We start from the raw sequence: 5,751 nt of genomic DNA on the forward strand, positions 1-5,751 counted from the left end.
GAATGATTTCTCTCTAAAATGAAAAGGGATTTACAGGACTGAAGTGATATATAAACTACAACAAAACATAAAGATTATATAGTAGCAAAATTTCTGTTGCTCTGGAGCTGGGGGAGAAACCGTTTGCGGAGTGCAGAGATCTCAGGAGGCAGGGGAGGCAATGCCTCCATCCAAGAATACCCAACAGCTGGGCATTCTGGTGGCAAACAGATCTGTGGCAGAAGTAGTCTGCTCAGCACACAGAACAGGCAGCCACTGCACCCCAATGGACCACTGCCCAAGACAAGCTGGCCAAGCTGTTTCCCTGGCAACTTGCTGATCTCCATAAACTGCAACAGAGATGGCTTGGGTGAGCTCACTATTGCCAGGAAGAAATAATTCTCTGTCCACACCCACAGCAAAGTATAAAGCTTCCTTCTCTTGGCACCTGAGCTGGTGGGTGGGGGAGGCAGTGGCAGCCTTTCCACCCATTTTTTGCCCTGAGGCTATGTATTGCAGCTGCTGGTAAAAACAAGAGGCAAGCCTCGAGAGAATCTGCTGACCTCTGAATCCATAGGCAAGAAACAAAGCATGGAAAACCAGACCTCCTTCCAATCCCTTCCATTTTCATTTGTGCCCCCTTATCTCTTGGTCACCCTGGAGGGTGACCAAGTGTCACTTGGGTTTAAAAGTATAAAAAATATTTTAAACACAAAATATAACAGCATTTCAAATCTCAGATTGATTAATATTTTGGACCCAGTTGCTACATATCAAGACTCCTGACAGTATCATCATGAAATATTTATTCATAAATTGCTAGCCAATTTATGAATATAAATTCCTAGTAAAAAAAGCAACCGCTAGTCAAAAAGTAAACATACGGGAAGGAAAAAGTAACAACTCAAAGATGGCAGAAAGCAAGAGTATATTTATCACCAAACTGTACTCTTTAAGAGTAATTCAAAATAGAGGTGGACTGGCTTTCTTACTGCACTTGACTCAAATCCATCTTTCATTTCAGGCCTAGTATATCAGCTCTGATAAATATTTTAAACCTGGTAACACAATCTAATTACTGATACAGAAACACCACAGATTTTGCAAATTCTTACAATGTGTAAATCTTTGCACTTGTAGAAAACTATCAGTAACACACCAACTGATAGTGCGTTTAGTTTATTTAAATAATCCAAGTCATGCAAATCAACTCCCCACTTTAATCATGATATAATATGAACAACATTTTAAGTCAAGGAACTGGTCTTGTTTGTGCATTATGCACAACAAGCAAAGATGACGGCAACTACTCCAAAGAAAATCTTGTGTTGTGCTCCTGAGCTCTCAGGACAGTTTGGGTTTATCACCATTCACAAAGCAAAGTATTTGGTGCCTTACACAATACTAGCTTGCAGTTCTTCTAACTCCACTTGAAGTTAACATCACAAGTGGCACCCAGAAGCCAAAAAGCTGCTCACACAATTGCAGAATCAACCTTGTCAACCAAGCTCAAACTGGAGTTGTAACAATGCAGTTTGTTTTCCTCCTCAAAAGATGCTGTCCAAAATTGCTTATAAAAATGAACCACCTACTAAAAGGTATAAGTGTTAGGTAACTGTGCTGAAAAGAAAGGGAAAATAAAGAACTTTACTTTTGCTAAAAATTAACATTTTTGTTATGGTAACCCAACCCTCAAAGCCCCTAGCACGTGTGAAAAACAGATGCCATACATTAAGACAATAACAGAAAGGAAACATCATTAGTCTTACAAGTCTGAGGAAACAAGACAACTAACTATAGTAACATCAGCTGGGATCTAAAGGCCTGCTTTTACATACACCCAAGAGCTTGGGCATACCTAATGGGTGGGTGTGACGGAATGGGCCTTTGTTCAGCCTAAAAACTCATTCTTTGAGTTTCATATCAGAACTTTCCTCAATTCCAAAAGCCAATTTGGCCTGGCCTGCTGTCCCTTTGTGGATTTCTTGTCTCTCACTAGCCTGTGGGATTCGGTAGCTCCAAGTATTCTTAAGTATCGGCTCATCATGTAAATGGTTGCTCCTATCCTTTGGACACTTCTACTATCAGGGAGAAACATTTAGCTTTTGAAATAAGTAGTAGTAAAACTTTATTTCGGTCATAGACCAGCAATACAACAATATTAAAATAATAATGATAATAACAATAATAAGATGATAATATAAAATCAGACTACATTTTTGAAATAAGTGTTGAGTTATCAGATCCTAGGATGTTTTGCCTGTCTCCTGGAGGAAGATTGTAATTAGGAAAAGGAAAGATTGTGCCTACGAGTCAGTGTTGACTCCTGGTGACCACAGAGCCATGTGGTTTTCTTGGTAGAATACAGGAGTGGTTTACCATTGCCTTCTCCCAGGCAGCATGAGATGATGCCTTTCAGCATCTTTCCTATATCGCTGCTGCCCGATATAGGAGTTTCCCATATTCTGGGAAACAGACCAGCGGGGATTCAAACCAACAGCCTCCTACTCTCTAGGCAGGTGGCTTCCCCGCTGCGCCATTAGGTCTCAAAGATTGTATTAACAACTGGCTTTACCTCTTTCCCACATTGCAAACTTTCTCTATAAAGGAAACAGCCAGCTTTTGAGGGAGTTAGGTGGAGTCAGTCATCAGAGGGACTCTTGAGGTTGCTGTCTCAAACATGTTTCTTTGGAGTTAGTTTTAGCTTTGTTAGTTGAGGCCAGGCTGCAGTGCAGACCTCTCCACGATGCAAGGTTCTGAACTGCAAGCCAAGAGCCACTGTCTCCTGTGTCTAACACCAGACAGGAATGAAAGATATCTCGGTTGTGCATTTTAACCATTTTACTTTGCTTGCCTGAAAACTGTCCTGCTTTTGAGATCTACTTAAATAAATTAGCTTTTGATTGTTTTACACTTGATCTGGCTGGAAACGTGCTCCATTCTGTCTCCCCATGAGCCTGCTCTGGCTACATAGGAACATAGGAAACTGCCATATACTAAGTCAGACCATTGGTCTAGCTAGCTCAGTATTGTCTTCACAGACTGGCAGCAGCTTCTCCAAGGTTGCAGGCAAGAATCTCTCTCAGGTTCAATTTAAAAATAAATAAATCTTGTCCTATCTTGGAGATGCTGTCAGGGAGGGAACTTGAAACCTTCTGCTCTTCCCAGAGCGGCTTCATCCCCTGAGGGGAATACCTTGCAGTGCTTACACATCAAGTCTCCCATTCAGATGCAACCAGGGCAGACCCTGCTTAGCTATGGGGACAAGTCATGCTTGCTACCACAAGACCAGCTCTCCTCTCAAGAGGTTTTGGCCATATTTTGAGTTCACCCTGGTCCTAGATGGAACAGAGAAGGTTTTAATGCTAGTTTTGTCTCATAGGAGACTGGTGGCAGCTCTACTGGAGAATTTTTAAATGAACCTAGGGGTGGTCAAAGGACAGAAACTCTCTCCCAGTTCACCACAATGAGTTTTTCTTTAAACAGAAGACCCTCATATCATATTAAGAATGTTTCCCCCGAAGTCCTGGGTTATACAAGAATGGGTGGTGGCAACTGCTGTCAAAGAAACATAAGCTCAAAGGGTGCACAGAATCAGTGGCACTGTTCTCTGGATCCCAGCCATTGTTTTACCCATATCAAAAATATGCTGCCAGAAAGAGAAAACCAACCAAACAGTAACACCCTCAACCAAAGCTGTGTGGGAAACGGACAGGAGAATTTAATCACTAAATGGATAATGAATACTAGGTAACAAACGCTCATATGAAGGACAACAGCTACTTGACTTGCTGTGTTAGTTATACAATGTGGCCAGTTTCTGGTTTAGGAACTGACTTCCTAAAGACAGATCATTTTTCTTTCACAAGTCTATTTCCACAGTTTCTTGTAATTTTTTTTCACACTGTTGAAGCATGAGAAAGAAAAGTAATTTCCCAAGATAGGTCTATAATATGTAACCATGATCCAACTGTGCTGGTTTATGTCAGTCAATTAAATGCCCACCAGGAACACTTAATTCATGCAAGTCAGAGTGAACTTAACACTAGAATGCACACGGGGAATTCAGCAATAGAATGTATCTACACATACAAAGCGCTATTTTGCCCGAGTCCAAATATATAAAATATAGCTTTTCAACTTGATCATTCACAAATTCACCCAGACACAGATTCCACTGAGTTCATCAGGTCTTGCCCCTTAGTAAGTGTGTTTAAGATCAACAGCCTTATCTTTGCTTGTACCATTTTCTTTTCCAAACCAATTTTAGGGAATTTCTCCCATTTCACCATTATTATGGCTATCTAAGTTAACAGGTGCATTTATCCGATAATACTGTCAACTTTTTCTGCCACCTCTCTTTTAAGACTTCCTGAAATTTTGCCCCTTCTGCTAGATGTACAGCCTTTGAGTCTAAAAGCTTAGCAAGACATTTTTTCTAACTGAATAAAAATTCCCATGCATAAGTGCTAAATATTAATTGCAGCTAACAAACCAAGCCACTGCTTCTCTAGGAACTAAACCGTGTTTTTGCCAGATTGAATAATCAAGGCCTCACCAACAAAGAGCTATCAATATTCCTTTTTAGTATCTAAACAGAGTATTTAAGCAGAGTCAAACCCAAAAGCGACTTAAGCTCTTCATAAAGCATTAAAGACTTGGAGCTTAAATAAGATATGCATAACAATATAGACACAGAGATTTCCTTTTGATCACAAAACACCACACACACACACACACACACAGATTTCTGCTGTGCACTGCAAATATATTGTAGGTTAAGGAAGGTCTTCTACAGCAAGAAACAATAAGAGTTATATGGCTCAAAATAAGAAAACCAAAATGACTGAGCTGGTACCAACACACTCCTTTACTTGATGGCCTTTGTTGGAAACAGGATGCCATACCAGATGGACCATTCATCTGACACAGCATGGCTTTTCTTACATAACTGCATGAGCCAGAAGTGCTTGCTGACAGAATTATGCTTTTGGTTATTTGTTTCAGTTTACAACCTTTAAAGTCTCGTTCATTAAAGTCTCTCCCTTATCTCATGCCTCTCTCATTAAAATTGTTTTATTGGCCTAGGATGACAACGTGAGGAAGTTGGGAACTTAACCTTATTAGGTTGGGAATTTAACCTTATTAGATGTGTGTGTGGGGACTGACCTACCTAATGACACATACACAAGATCACACCTTTGTATTACTTAATCCTGAATATCATTCCCCATTCCCACACTCACAAGCCTTAAATCAGGGTAGAATAAGAACTTCACAGTTATAAGCATACAATAAGCATTGACTTCCCATTTATTATTCCAGCCACTCTGACAGAGAATGGTTAAAATCAGGCATTAAGATTGCAATGACACACATATTTTACCTGGGAGCTCAGTGGGACTTACTTTTGAGTAACCATGCTTAAAAGTCAGGCTGCACAGGCTACCTCATCTATAATAAATCGTCTTGAAAAATACGGATTAGGCTATGCATCTGTACATAAGGCCAAGACAAAGGAAAATACAACTTCTCACACACACATATGGAAACACAGGAAGAGGAAGGAAGAGGTTTAAGTGCACAACAGGCAGGAAGAATCAAGCAGGAGGAGAAGGGTGATGGGAAGAGGCAAAAGGAAGGAGTCGGATTAGGACTGGAACTGCGGGGTGGGACTGGAGCAGAGAAGAGAGGTTAAGAGGGTTAAGCAACGAGCTTGGTGTGGAAGCAGAAGCCACAGGAGCCAAGGAAGGAGGGTCAGCAGCTCCTCAC

The 5,751-nt window shown here is 40.7% G+C and overlaps 1 protein-coding gene across 3 annotated transcripts in view; it reads right to left on the bottom strand.

Moving 5' to 3' along the window:
• AVL9 (AVL9 cell migration associated) overlaps window positions 1-5,751 on the bottom strand; it is a 46,170-nt gene that overhangs the window by 39,752 nt on the left and 667 nt on the right. The window lies entirely within an intron of this gene.

The sequence above is a fragment of the Hemicordylus capensis genome, chromosome 6 (genome assembly GCF_027244095.1).
Source record: "Hemicordylus capensis ecotype Gifberg chromosome 6, rHemCap1.1.pri, whole genome shotgun sequence".
Taxonomy (NCBI): Eukaryota; Metazoa; Chordata; class Lepidosauria; order Squamata; family Cordylidae; genus Hemicordylus; species Hemicordylus capensis.